We start from the raw sequence: 14466 nt of genomic DNA, 5'->3' as shown, positions 1-14466 counted from the left end.
GCAGGTAGCGTGGCCGTGCGGTCTAAGGCGCTGGATTAAAGCTCCACTCTCTTCGGGGGCGTGGGTTCAAATCCCACCACTGCCAGGTGCTTCTGTCAAGACCCCCTTTCAGCTGGCTTCAGACGAAAGGGAGGGAACTGCTTTTTGGCAGTCTCTCGAGAAACTAAGCAAAGTGTTTAAAGATACTTTCTCAGCTTGACATCAAGGCACAAAACAAAAACCTTCTTGCGTCCTCTCAACCCAAAAGCGCTTTGTCACTTTTTGCGTTATGCAGGGAACGATGTCTGCCCAGATCACTTTTGTGTCAATGCAAATCGTAGTGTGCCCTCCGTTTTAATGTTGGCTGTGCTGGCGTGCTGCTTCTGTCTGTGAAACTTGAATGTTCTGCTTCTTCACACCAAATCGTCGGCGGGGGTTGAGCTTGTTAAATCTTTGCGCATAGCGCTCCTTTGGAAGTACTTTGTCCAAGTTCAAAAGCAATCGTGGGATTTACTTCATGCGTGCAAAAAGCATGCCTCGCACGACAGATTTAAATGGGGAATGGAGCCTGCTTCTTGCTGTTTTTCCTGTGGTTGCAGTTACAAAGTTGATCGTGCTTTCACATTCTGTTAACAGTATTCACTGGCTGAGCTTTATCAGTTGGTTCGTAAAGGAATCTCTGCTTCGGTTCCAGAAATGTCATCTGTAGTGTGTTTTTTTCCGTGCCCATGGCAGTCTTTTAAAGCTGGTAGTAATGGCGGCGAAGTTAATTTTTTATCCTCTTTAAAAGAATAAGGACGGGCTGGGGCGAGCTCCATTTACCACTCTTTCAGCTAACCGCCGAACTCGCGAACTGATTACACTGCAGAGCCACAGGCGCCTCGCTTTTCTCCATTCTCTGGGTTAGGGTGAAAAAAATTTTTTGCTGGTATTAGCTGGCCTGCTGGGAGTACCTCTTCTTCACTGATAAGCAAGATTTGTGTTTCATCTTTCGCAAGCTGTATAGATTTCTTTCAAAACAAGTTGTTCCAGAAAGGAAACGAACACTTGCATTCACCTGAATTAAAAGGCATGGGATTTGCCCATAAGGATAAATTCTGTACAGTAAGACAGGAAGAAAGGCACCGCTGGGAATCGGACCCAGGATCTCCTGTTTACTAAACAGGCGCTTTAGCCAACTAAGCCACGGCGCCGGCAAAGTGCTGTCCTTTGACAGCCACTTGGACACGTCTCAACTGCTCTGAGACATCTGCGTTCGGTGTGCACCGAGCCTGCTCGCCTTGCAAGTTGCCTCATTTACATGCGATAGTTCCACCACTAAGAGAAAGGATGAGAAATGGCTTTTATCTGTCACTTTTCATGTCAGAGGATCTCAATCTGCTTTCCCTGTACAAGAGGATGTCCAACTCATGTAGCTAAAGACGTAGACGACAGTGCTCCACTGAAATCTTGATCTCACAACCCTCGGCATGACTCCGCTGTGTTCTGCTTTAGACAAAGGGGGGAAAAGACTTCTTTCATCACACGTTTTGCACTGTTTACGGTGTTTGCAGTGCTCTTTCTTAAATGAAAACCAGGAATCGGCACCATATGAGGTGAGACTAGATAATATTGGAACAAGTAGCCTCGCCATTCCATGCGTGACGTGAGCAAAGTGTAATTCCTGTCTTTATAGTGTGCTTGTTAGAGACATAGCTGGCACCCAGAGCGCTTTAAATCCGGGAGTCAGCAGCCCAAGACAAGAGAGTTTCCTTCGTCTATGTTTCTTGCGTGAAGGGGGAAACCATGCGTGTGCTGCAAACGATCTTAGTTTCGAAGTGCCGTCCCACATAACCGATCCGAACAATCTGCTTTACAGAGGAGCACTGCCGGAGCTTATCGTTGGCAAACTGAAGACCAGGCTGACCTCTTCTGTGACTCTTGAACACTGAGTCTCAAGGTTGTGAATTCAAACTCCACGCTGGCGGGAAATTCCATAGGTAATGATCACATTTTCCTGCATGCTAATCAAAAGAAATATTAAGAAACTTTTCCCGATACCAGTTTTTTACAAAAGTAAAGGCACACGGCACATGTGTGCCACATCACGTCCGAGTTTAGTGACAACTACCTCAGAGATTGTAAGCTGGGTAGTTTCAGATCAGATCACTTTTTTTATCAAAGGTTCAAGCAAACCCGAATACTTTTGCAAGAGACATTTCAGAATCCCAGTCAAATCCAGTAAGATTGCTGGATCCTTTGAATTCGACTGAACTATAGCACAGATCTGCAGTCCACCATTAGAATACTGTGGGTGTGTTGTATAAGCCATACCGCCCAAAATAGTTCTAAAACAGGAGAAGCATCCTCGTTTAGGAATGTGGTATAAAGTGAAATGGTCTGGGAAGAGTCCTACGTTTGAACAGTTCAAAATAGACGTAAAGGGGTATTTACGGACTCTTTCGAAATGTAAGAACGAGCTGTGCGGACCTTATCTTTATTTACCTTGTGTAATCGTTTTTCATAAAGTGTAATTGTATTATAGCATGTGCCCCTGACGATTTTCTTGATACGTTATATGTGCTCTTGTTTGTATTGTATGTAGTTTTGTTGTTCAAATAAAACGTAAAAGACACAACTTTCCGGATGCGGCTGCTGTAAAAATAAAATGACATCAAGGGTGCTGTACGCAGAGGTCTGAAACCTGCTCCACAGAAGATCTTTATCCAGAGGTGTTAAAGAAGTCGAGATCTCGCCATGAGAGGGGAAGCATCTCAGAAAAAGCAGGTGCAGTCGGTTCCACGGTCATAACGCCACTAATTCGGGCGACAAGAGCAAAACCCACCTGGCTTCCTCCGTGCAAGTAATGAGACAAAGAGACAGTGCACAGCGGGTAGCGTGGCCGAGCGGTCTAAGGCGCTGGATTAAGGCTCCAGTCTCTTCGGGGGCGTGGGTTCAAATCCCACCGCTGCGAGGTGCTTCTGTCGAGACCCCCTTTCAGCTGGCTTCAGACGAAGGGAACTGCTTTCTGGCAGTCCCTCGAGAAACTAAGCAAAGTGTTTAAAGATGCTTTCTCAGCTTGACATCAAGGCACAAAACAAAAACCTTCTTGCGTCCTCTCAACCCAAAAGCGCTTTGCCAATTTTTGCGTTATGCAGGGAACGACGTCTGCCCAGATCACTTTTGTGTCAATGCAAATCGTAGTGTGCCCTGCGTTTTAATTTTGGCTGTGCTGGCGTGCTGCTTCTGTCTGTGAAACTTGAATGTTCTGCTTCTTCACACCAAATCGTCGGCGGGGGTTGAGCTTGTTAAATCTTTGCGCATAGCGCTCCTTTGGAAGTACTTTGTCCAAGTTCAAAAGCAATCGTGGGATTTACTTCATGCGTGCAAAAAGCATGCCTCGCACGACAGATTTAAATGGGGAATGGAGCCTGCTTCTTGCTGTTTTTCCTGTGGTTGCAGTTACAAAGTTGATCGTGCTTTCACATTCTGTTAACAGTATTCACTCCCAGTGGGCAAAAGACGTATAATATACGTCTATTAAACGCATAACTTAGACGTCTAAATGTGGTCTACAATTCGTCTAGAATGAAATTCTAATATACGTCTAAAGTTATACGTCAATTATACGTCTATGTTTAGACGTTCATTATACATAAATGGTTGGAGTTCTATTATACGGATACATTTAGAGGACTATTATACATATATGGTTGGAGTTCCGGATAACTTTAGAGGACTATTATACGTATATGTTTAGAGGTCTATTATACGGATAACTTTAGACGTCTATTATACGGATAACTTTAGACGTCTATTATACGTATATGGTTAGAGGTCTATTATACGGATAACTTTAGACGTCTATTATACGTATATGGTTAGAGGTCTATTATACGGATAACTTTTTAGGTCTATTATACGTATATGGGTAGAGGTCTATTATACGGATAACTTTAGAGGTCTATTATACGTATATGGGTAGAGGTCTATTATACATCAAAGATGGGTTTTATAGGTGTAGAAACAAGTAAACCAAGCCAATGATTTGGTTTAGAAATTTATTCTGAAAATACACATTCACACCTGAAAAATTAAATTATACATTGTATGCAATCAATCAACAATCAACATATGGGCAATAATCATAAAAAAACACAACTAGTCTTAAACTTCAGCTACAAATTCTGGTAACATCAATATACAGTATAGTAATGACAAACACAAACTAATTACATTAACACACTATCTAACTCAAAACCACATTTTGATTCAAATATAAATTTTAAAATGTACAACTTTATTTATCCAAATTCTTTTCAGTGTCCAGATCTCCTGGCCCCCTGCCTTGCATATGCATTCTTCAAGTAACGCATTGCGTGCTCCTTTATATCTTTTTCTTTCGATGTAGGGTGGGACTTCAGCACCGCAGCTAGGAGAAAATTATATAATATTACTACTCGAATAAATGATGGTTAATATCTTCTTGAGTATAATCTCAAAAATGAACCATTAAGGTTTACTAAGCTCAAAGCGGAAATAAACGGATAAAATGTGGCTTGCATCACAGCAATTGAGCAATAAAGTCTGTCCTAATTAAAGAGTACCCAAAGTTTGAAAGTACAACATAGAATAGGAGTACCTTTAATTACTCTATAAAGATTTGTGTCTCCCAGGCCTCTCTTTTGTTGTTTATCTTTTCGGTTTGTGCCAGCGAAGTTGAATTCTGTCATCAGTTCATTTGTCATAAGTCTGAAAACCAAATTTTCACTGAGTTTAGACATTTTTTCAAGTGAGTTTCCACTCAACATTTATTTACTCAAATATTTAGGATCAAATGTAGTACTGTAATCCTTATATTTTAAAAGACAATTTTGCAGTTTTACACCTTGCACATTCAGTGGTTAACACATAGGTATCTATAAGCTCAATTCTGTGGATATGTTAATTTGATCAAAGTAAAAATTTAATGTAAAAACATTTTTAAAAAATCAATAAGCAATACCTTGACAAGACTGTGAAAACACTCTCTCTGACATTACTGCTGCCTACTCTCTGAAGTTGGTTTATCTGGAAATAATATTATATTAGAAATAATATCAGAAGCTATTTTTACTACTAGATCTTCATTAATCAACTAATCAGACATACCCATTTACACATTCATGGAACAAACACATTTTCACGTATTAACTGCACTTTTTTGCAGTATTATCTCAGTCTAAAAATACAAAGTGACCATTTTTCAAAGTAAAAAAAAATTGTAGTAACTTTTTAGAACATGAAAACACGTTATTTTGCCATTAAAGGATAAGCAAGATTATACATTATAAACTAAAAATCTGAACTTATGCCAGAGATGGATCATATTAATCAAATGTAGGCTATAAAATTATGACCCATCTGAAACCTAGAATATTGGTAGTGAATATTTTCTACACCACAGTGAGAATATAATATCATACCAGCAGGTTTTGATTGTCCATGCTGTCAAGTGCTTGCTCATATGCACAGAACTCTTCCATTGTGGTCAGCCTCCTGATGTGGAATTGGGAGTCCACCGGTTCCGTGGACCTACCCAAACGCCTCAATTCATCCCTCATCTCTATCAGGAGGCCCAATACCCGCTTCTGAAACTCTGAAATAATTTACATTTTATGTCAGCATTTAAAAGGAATTGGGTTAGGATTTTCTTACACTTTTGTCACATTAGCATTACTGTAGTGTTGCTAATGTGCTACATGCAATTTATAATCTTAAAAATAAAAAATTCCCACATCTGTAGTTCATTTTAACTGTACTTACTTCCTTCTGAAAGAGGATATTTCTCTCTTTTCTCTTCTGGTCTGGACATTGTCTTCTGCCTGGGAGACTCTGAAAAGAATTCAGTTATGGAAAACATTTACTTTATCAAATAACTTAATATTTCAATTTAGTCATTTAGTTTGTCATAGAACTTCATCTCAATTTCATAGAATAATTAGATGTAGGCAAAAAATGTAGTAATACCTTCAGGAATGTTGAAGCCAGAACTCGGCACCGTTTTTTTCCTTGGGGAGGTTCTCACCTTTGATGGTTGGGCTTCAATAACATAAAAAATGGTGTTAACTTGTCTTTAAATATGATTGATGATGGTTATCTTCTGAGTACATTAAGAAAACATTTTAACTTTAATTCCAATAACCTACCTTTAAACGTACTTGAACAGCTGAGTGAGCTCTGGGAGACACTCCTCCTAGGAGAGAATCTCAGTTTGGGGGGTGGCACTGGCAGCTTCGGTGGCTTCTTCTTTTCTAAACAGAAAAATTATGGCAGTAAAATATTTCATATCAAATTTAATTATTTAATCAACTTTATCTGTAATTTTTTACAATGAATTTATTTCCTTTATTTTGTGAACTTTGAAGGGAGAGAAACTGACTTACTTGGAATAGTAGCATCAGAATCAAAGTCTGTAATATAATAGAAAATTTTCATATTTCAATATAATACTGAAAATTAGTTTAACATAGAATAAGCTAACCAAAATTTTTAGCAATTTCCATTATCAACAAATCTGATAAGATTTTTAACATTTTCATACATAACACCTTTCAAAATGACTTATTTTAAAGAGTTGTAAAAAAAATCAATAACAAGGTACAAGCTAAATGAGGCATCAGTTGATATGAAGAACTGTTTAAAAATATAGCTATTGAGATTGAGATTGTTACTTTTACATACCATCAACGTAATCGGAGAACACCCGCTTCTTACTTTTGCGTTTTGGATTGGGTGTCTCATCCTCGTCTTCAGCATCCGTAACAGAGGTGGTTAAATCAAAGTGATCACACTCTGATTTCTTGTCTACAAATAATTATATTTACATTACATATGATCAAATATGAAAAGGGTATTGTTGCACTAATACATGTACATAGACAGTTACTGTAAATATTCAATCGGAATTTATAATAATTAACAGGAATTTGCTCTTATTTTCAAAGAAAGCTATACCTGATGTATGTTTAACTTTAATGAGCTTGAAGGTAACCCAAGTATCTTTATTAGGGTTGGCCTTCTCTTTGTATAGTTTTGTGGCCTGCTTTGGATCATTCGGCCACCACACATACTCTCTTCGGGCATCCACCCAGTTTGAGGGCAAGACTCCCTCAACCTCCCCCTCCTGCTCTATCCAAACTGCACGTGTCCACATCACCTGAAACAGACATACACATTTTAATTTTGAGTCTTAATTCAGATTGTGGTGCTGATTACTAAACTTATGTTCGCTTATAATGATTATACTCAATAAAAACACATAATTCAATAATAAACATTCTGCTTTATTTATACATTTGTAGTTAGATGGTATTCACTACATGCAATTCCTCACAAACATTAAAATTTAAACTTCACCATGAGAAAAGAGCAGACTGAAGCATCCTGTGTGAATCAAAGTTGCAACTTCTTCATGGAACAGGATTATGTTCTATGCCATGAAGAAGAGGGAAAAGGACATAACCAGCACCATATGGGAGACACACTACTTTTCTGTGCAACTCTTTTACAGAGAGGAATTTCTCCCTTGCATGCACCTCCAGACTATTAACATATACAATATTAAGCAGTTTTGACTCACATGGTTCAGTGAAGAAGTTACAAGTCTGAGTTTGTCGTACAACATCACATAGAAGACTTCTGTCTGCTCTTTTCTCCATCACAAATGCAAAGTCCTCATTATCCAACAGGAAACAACAGTCTTTTTGTCTTGACGAAATATACATCCGTGAACCAGATGCTTCACAGTTGCTCTGAACTCTTTCCTTCTCCTTCATTCTCTTTACTACTTGAGCTATAGGGTTATGACTGTTCCGCACTAGTTTCTTCAAGGACTGTAAAAAGTTTTCAAATGGGAATGCAGATACATAATTTAAGGAACAATTAAATTGTACCACATCCTGATGTAGATGTCTCAAACTGTGCACATTATATACAACAAATGTTGGTCCATACAAATGCTGAGCATTGTCAACAAAGGTATCAAGCAGTTTTTGGGCATAGTTGAGATAGGCATTTCTCTTTCTTTCGTCCGAGTCCAACATAATGGAAAGAGCAACTGTTAGCATCAGAAAATGGGTGTATAGTTCCTTTGATACAACATTACGAAGCACAATGGGGCCTGTATACAAAAGGAACTGGCGGAACTCTGTAGCCTTCCATCTGTCAAGCTCTGAGAGGGATCTTGGCTGTCTAGCAAATTCCCCAGGCATCTTTCCGCTAAGAATTTCCAAATTATCAGAAATTTCTTTCCTCTGCCTGACAGACAGTCGACATTTAGGTGGTCCTTGCTTTAAGAAAATAAGAATTCTCTTGCCAACACCAAGACAAGCTAGATGCATGTAGTCAAGGGAGAATTGGCTTATGCACCCAATTCCAGCAGCAGCTAAGGGAGAAAGTCTTTGTTGGTGTTCCTTGTACTCAAAGTTCTTGAATTGTTCATCTGTACGATCATTACATGCCTCATCCCCTGTGAAAACAACTCTTCCCTCCCAGCTCCCTTTAATTTTGCATCTTTCGCAGCCAAAGTACGAATTGTGTCCTTTGCAGCATTTCAGATATGAGCGTGCAGGGGCATCACATATAAAAGCCTTCACAGTAACATTAAATACTCTATCTTCAAAGTGAATGCCATTATTGGTGAGTAACTTTAACTCCTCTAAAAAGTCACTCACATAATCATCAACTGATTCAGGCTTGGACCCTCCACAAAATAATGCTACAATGAAAGGCTGGAATTGGTGAAAAGAGCACAAAATAGGCCAAAATTGCACAGATGTAGATTTGAAGAGAGGAACTCCATCAACATTGATACACAGGTCTACAGAATGCATGCCTTCTTGGAATGTTTTAGAAGAAGATATGTTTTTCAGGATTCCTTTCTTTAATCCAAAGTAAATGTACTGACCGCCGCATTTATCACTGATTTGCACTTTATTAGGTGTTTGAAGGAGAGTCCTGCAATCCTTTGGAAGCTTGTGCCCCTGACGTCTCAATATCTCCAATAAATCATTGAAACACTGTCTTTTACAACCATGCTTTGCAGACCAAGCTACAAGTTCGGTAGATAGATTTGGCCTTGCTGGGTCAGTCTGTGCCTCATCTACAAGGTCAGTAGATTCAGGACTGGGGTCAGTTACATCAGATTCATCAGAGTCAGAAATGTCAACCTCATTCAAGATTTCTTCTTCAGAAGTAATAACTTCTTCAGTGTACCCATAGTCATTTGAATCCTGGTGTGTAATGTCATCACTGACACAAGCACCCATATCACCAGAGGACTGTTCCACATTCTCGTCCGTGGTGTCATCTATGTGAAAACTGTCATCTTGATCATCACTGCTGGATTCTGCAAGAGCATTTAGCTCTGCACGTCGCTTCCTCCATCGGGATAAATAGTGCTTTGACATAAAGTCTGATTTGGTGTGCCCCCTGCGTGCTGATGTGCACCTACAGATAATTGTAACACATGCAAATAAACAGTAAATAAACAGTGACTGTTGTATGTAAGGTACTATAAGGACGATGTAATATAAAAGGAAATGGTATCAACTTTTCTTAAGAAAATAAAAATAGAAATTGACATTCAAAGAAATCAACATATAATTACATTTTTTTTCAGGCAGGTGGCAAGACCCCCTCGCGAAACTCCTGTATGCAAAGCTGTGTAAATAAATTACATACAGCACTGTTGCATGTTTTAGACCATACCGTATGCTCGGTAATTTCCCGCCATTCCTGTCATCAGTTTTATTTTTGGTATTTTAACAGAGATTTTCTACCGTTTACATTTATATAATCTAATTTGATTAAGAGAACAAAATGACTGCGATAAAAATGTTGTTAACTTCAAAAGGGTGAGTAAGAAAGGTCACACTACGCAGGTATTTCCCGTATATCATTGCCTAGTTAAATTTAGAACAATAACATTATTTCAGAAATCACACAGAAAGGAGTATAACACCGCGATTATTTTTTCCCATAAAAACATATCGTTATTCCTTAAAGTTGTCTTGCTGAGGCAATTCTAATTTCTAAGAATATCCATATATTTTTAGGAGAATCAGAGAAAATTATCATCACATACTTTACAAATTTATGGGGTACTATAACATTAAGGGTTGTTTAGCATTGACGTTGTTAAAGGTACATGTTACATACTTATTTTCAATGACCTGCTGAACATGTGCTGTTTTTTCTGATTCTCAAATTAGAGAAACGGCAAAACGATTTTGTGTAATCTTCCCCTTCACACTATTTTTATGTGCCATTTTTTGCTTATTAACATACTTTTTTAATCAAAATAATATTAAGTAAGATCTGTATGTATTCAGATAGTATTATTATTATTATTTATACTTACTCGTCAAAAGAGGATCACTGCGATATTCGCGGACTTCTTCTACGATTGAAAAACGTGGCCAAAATGGCGACCAACGAATACTAGCAATGCATTGTGGTATATAACCGGAAATTATGCTGGGTTAGATATTTTCTCAACGTATGCGTTTATTAATGTTGTCGATATTATGGTTGAAATTTAAAATTGATAATACATCGCGGCTATGTGCCCCCTGCTATGTGCTGATGTGCAATTTTAACGCATACAGTTAGTAAGGATCGGTCACTGTTATTATATACAGTATAATGACATTATGGAAAAGGATTGGGAACAGGCCTGGCGTCACGGGGGGAGAGGTGTCGTCCCTTCAGTTTTGGGCAAAAGGATTTACTTAACTTAATTTGCGCCATAAAAAAATAGTTGTAGTTTGTCAATGGTCAGACAACACTAAATGACACGAACAGTCACTCAGTCTGTTTGATGGGCAGGAGGGCTATCCGTCCAGGAACTGCACATATCAGTGTCGTTATTGAGTGTCAACATTACGATCCTGTTTGCTCAGGTGGACCGATTCCTTGCAGTAGTTTATCATTATACTTAAAATCGTTATATAACTAGGACTAGTTATAGCAGTCTGTGCTTTCTGTTGGTTTTACAACATTTTTTTCTTAACGATTCAGAACGTCCATGTAGCTGCAAAAATGAACGCTGGTACTTTTCGCTCCAGGCAATACAAACCGTGAGAGTGACGAAAAATGTGAAACTGAACTTCATCACAAATACCAGATTGCTAGTCGTTATCTTCTATCATGAAGCACTAATCAATGGCATAGCTGCGAGATTTCATTTGGGTAGCTGCACCGTACAGCTCCGTTTCAACCGAAATATCACTCCCCCCTCAGAATTTCAGACGCCCCCCTACAGCTTTTTCCCCGGGCACCGCGCACTGATGGGGGACGGGGTGTCCAGGAAATGGTATCAACTTTTGTCAAGAAAATAAAAATAGAAACTCTATAGGCACTCAAACATTTTACTGTTTTTTTTCAGGCAGGTGGCAAGACCCCCTTAGCAAAACCCTTGTATGCCAAGCTGTGGGCATTGATTCGTCGAATATACGTATATTTACGGCGAAATTACGTCTATACGTATATATACGTCGCCTCGACGTATAATCAACGTCGAATTGCAACCGTAAAATCGACGACATGAATAAACGCATATATAACGTCGAAAACACATCTAACACAGTGCCTGAGGCTTTTTACTGTATGTATCGTGTGTGCCGCAACTAGGAGTATATGGCACTCTGCACAGTGCACGAAGTAAATTATTTTGCAGTAATTAATTTACACGTGTATAATAAATATAGTAAATATAATAAATTAATTACTGCAAAATAATTTACTTCGTGCACTGTGCAGAGTGCCATATACTCCTAGTTGCGGCACACACGATACATACAGTAAAAAGCCTCAGGCACTGTGTTAGATGTGTTTTCGACGTTATATATGCGTTTATTCATGTCGTCGATTTTACGGTTGCAATTCGACGTTGATTATACGTCGAGGCGACGTATATATACGTATAGACGTAATTTCGCCGTAAATATACGTATATTCGACGAATCAATGCCCACTGGGCTGGTGAGCTTTATCAGTTGGTTCGTAAAGGAATCTCTGCTTCGGTTCCAGAAAAGTCATCTGTAGTGTGTTTTTTTCCGTGCCCATGGCAGTCTTTTAAAGCTGGTAGTAATGGCGGCGAAGTTAATTTTTTATCCTCTTTAAAAGAATAAGGACGGGCTGGGGCAAGCTCCATTTACCACTCTTTCAGCTAACCGCCGAACTCGCGAACTGATTACACTGCAGAGCCACAGGCGCCTCGCTTTTCTCCATTCTCTGGGTTAGGGTGAAAAAAAAACTTTGCTGGTATTAGCTGGCCTGCTGGGAGTACCTCTTCTTCACTGATAAGCAAGATTTGTGTTTCATCTTTCGCAAGCTGTATAGATTTCTTTCAAAACAAGTTGTTCCAGAAAGGAAACGAACACTTGCATTCACCTGAATTAAAAGGCATGGGATTTGCCCATAAGGATAAATTCTGTACAGTAAGACAGGAAGAAAGGCACCGCTGGGAATCGGACCCAGGATCTCCTGTTTACTAGACAAGCGCTTTAGCCAACTAAGCCACGGCGCCGGCAAAGTGCTGTCCTTTGACAGCCACTTGGACACGTCTCAACTGCTCTGAGACATCTGCGTTCGGTGTGCACCGAGCCTGCTCGCCTTGCAAGTTGCCTCATTTACATGCGATAGTTCCACCACTAAGAGAAAGGATGAGAAATGGCTTTTATCTGTCACTTTTCATGTCAGAGGATCTCAATCTGCTTTCCCTGTACAAGAGGATGTCCAACTCATGTAGCTAAAGACGTAGACGACAGTGCTCCACTGAAATCTTGATCTCACAACCCTCGGCATGACTCCGCTGTGTTCCGCTTTAGACAAAGGGGGGAAAAGACTTCTTTCATCACACGTTTTGCACTGTTTACGGTGTTTGCAGTGCTCTTTCTTAAATGAAAACCAGGAATCGGCACCATATGAGGTGAGACTAGATAATATTGGAACAAGTAGCCTCGCCATTCCATGCGTGACGTGAGCAAAGTGTAATTCCTGTCTTTATAGTGTGCTTGTTAGAGACATAGCTGGCACCCAGAGCGCTTTAAATCCGGGAGTCAGCAGCCCAAGACAAGAGAGTTTCCTTCGTCTATGTTTCTTGCGTGAAGGGGGAAACCATGCGTGTGCTGCAAACGATCTTAGTATCGAAGTGCCGTCCCACATAACCGATCCGAACAATCTGCTTTACAGAGGAGCACTGCCGGAGCTTATCGTTGGCAAACTGAAGACCAGGCTGACCTCTTCTGTGACTCTTGAACACTGAGTCTCAAGGTTGTGAATTCAAACTCCACGCTGGCGGGAAATTCCATAGGTAATGATCACATTTTCTTGCATGCTAATCAAAAGAAATATTAAGAAACTTTTCCCGATACCAGTTTTTTACAAAAGTAAAGGCACACGGCACATGTGTGCCACATCACGTCCGAGTTTAGTGACAACTACCTCAGAGATTGTAAGCTGGGTAGTTTCAGATCAGATCACTTTTTTTATCAAAGGTTCAAGCAAACCCGAATACTTTTGCAAGAGACATTTCAGAATCCCAGTCAAATCCAGTAAGATTGCTGGATCCTTTGAATTCGACTGAACTATAGCACAGATCTGCAGTCCACCATTAGAATACTGTGGGTGTGTTGTATAAGCCATACCGCCCAAAATAGTTCTAAAACAGGAGAAGCATCCTCGTTTAGGAATGTGGTATAAAGTGAAATGGTCTGGGAAGAGTCCTACGTTTGAACAGTTCAAAATAGACGTAAAGGGGTATTTACGGACTCTTTCGAAATGTAAGAACGAGCTGTGCGGACCTTATCTTTATTTACCTTGTGTAATCGTTTTTCATAAAGTGTAATTGTATTATAGCATGTGCCCCTGACGATTTTCTTGATACGTTATATGTGCTCTTGTTTGTATTGTATGTAGTTTTGTTGTTCAAATAAAACGTAAAAGACACAACTTTCCGGATGCGGCTGCTGTAAAAATAAAATGACATCAAGGGTGCTGTACGCAGAGGTCTGAAACCTGCTCCACAGAAGATCTTTATCCAGAGGTGTTAAAGAAGTCGAGATCTCGCCATGAGAGGGGAAGCATCTCAGAAAAAGCAGGTGCAGTCGGTTCCACGGTCATAACGCCACTAATTCGGGCGACAAGAGCAAAACCCACCTGGCTTCCTCCGTGCAAGTAATGAGACAAAGAGACAGTGCACAGCAGGTAGCGTGGCCGAGCGGTCTAAGGCGCTGGATTAAGGCTCCAGTCTCTTCGGGGGCGTGGGTTCAAATCCCACCACTGCCAGGTGCTTCTGTCAAGACCCCCTTTCAGCTGGCTTCAGACGAAAGGGAGGGAACTGCTTTTTGGCAGTCTCTCGAGAAACTAAGCAAAGTGTTTAAAGATACTTTCTCAGCTTGACATCAAGGCACAAAACAAAAACCTTCTTGCGTCCTCTCAACCCAAAAGCGCTTTGTCACTTTT

The 14466-nt window shown here is 39.8% G+C and overlaps 2 long non-coding RNA genes and 2 other non-coding genes across 4 annotated transcripts in view; 2 read left to right on the top strand and 2 right to left on the bottom strand.

The window, feature by feature from the left end:
* The window catches only part of LOC148665917 (uncharacterized), a 164173-nt gene that overhangs the window by 104680 nt on the left and 45027 nt on the right, over positions 1 to 14466 (bottom strand). The gene's annotated exons all lie outside the window — the stretch shown is intronic.
* On the top strand, positions 2851 to 2932 carry trnal-aag (transfer RNA leucine (anticodon AAG)). The gene has a single exon. It is a non-coding gene; the product is annotated as a tRNA-Leu (tRNA).
* On the bottom strand, positions 6147 to 9281 carry LOC148665921 (uncharacterized). The gene is made up of 4 exons (XR_015936581.1): positions 6955 to 9281; positions 6682 to 6804; positions 6384 to 6410; positions 6147 to 6251 (listed from the first exon to the last, which is right to left on the bottom strand). It is a non-coding gene; the product is annotated as an uncharacterized LOC148665921 (long non-coding RNA).
* On the top strand, positions 14208 to 14289 carry trnal-aag (transfer RNA leucine (anticodon AAG)). The gene has a single exon. It is a non-coding gene; the product is annotated as a tRNA-Leu (tRNA).

This window comes from Lepisosteus platostomus, chromosome 5, assembly GCF_059453375.1.
Source record: "Lepisosteus platostomus isolate fLepPlt1 chromosome 5, fLepPlt1.hap1, whole genome shotgun sequence".
Taxonomy (NCBI): Eukaryota; Metazoa; Chordata; class Actinopteri; order Semionotiformes; family Lepisosteidae; genus Lepisosteus; species Lepisosteus platostomus.
Note: the sequence above shows the minus strand (reverse complement) of the source record. Positions and strands in the feature narration are given on the sequence as shown.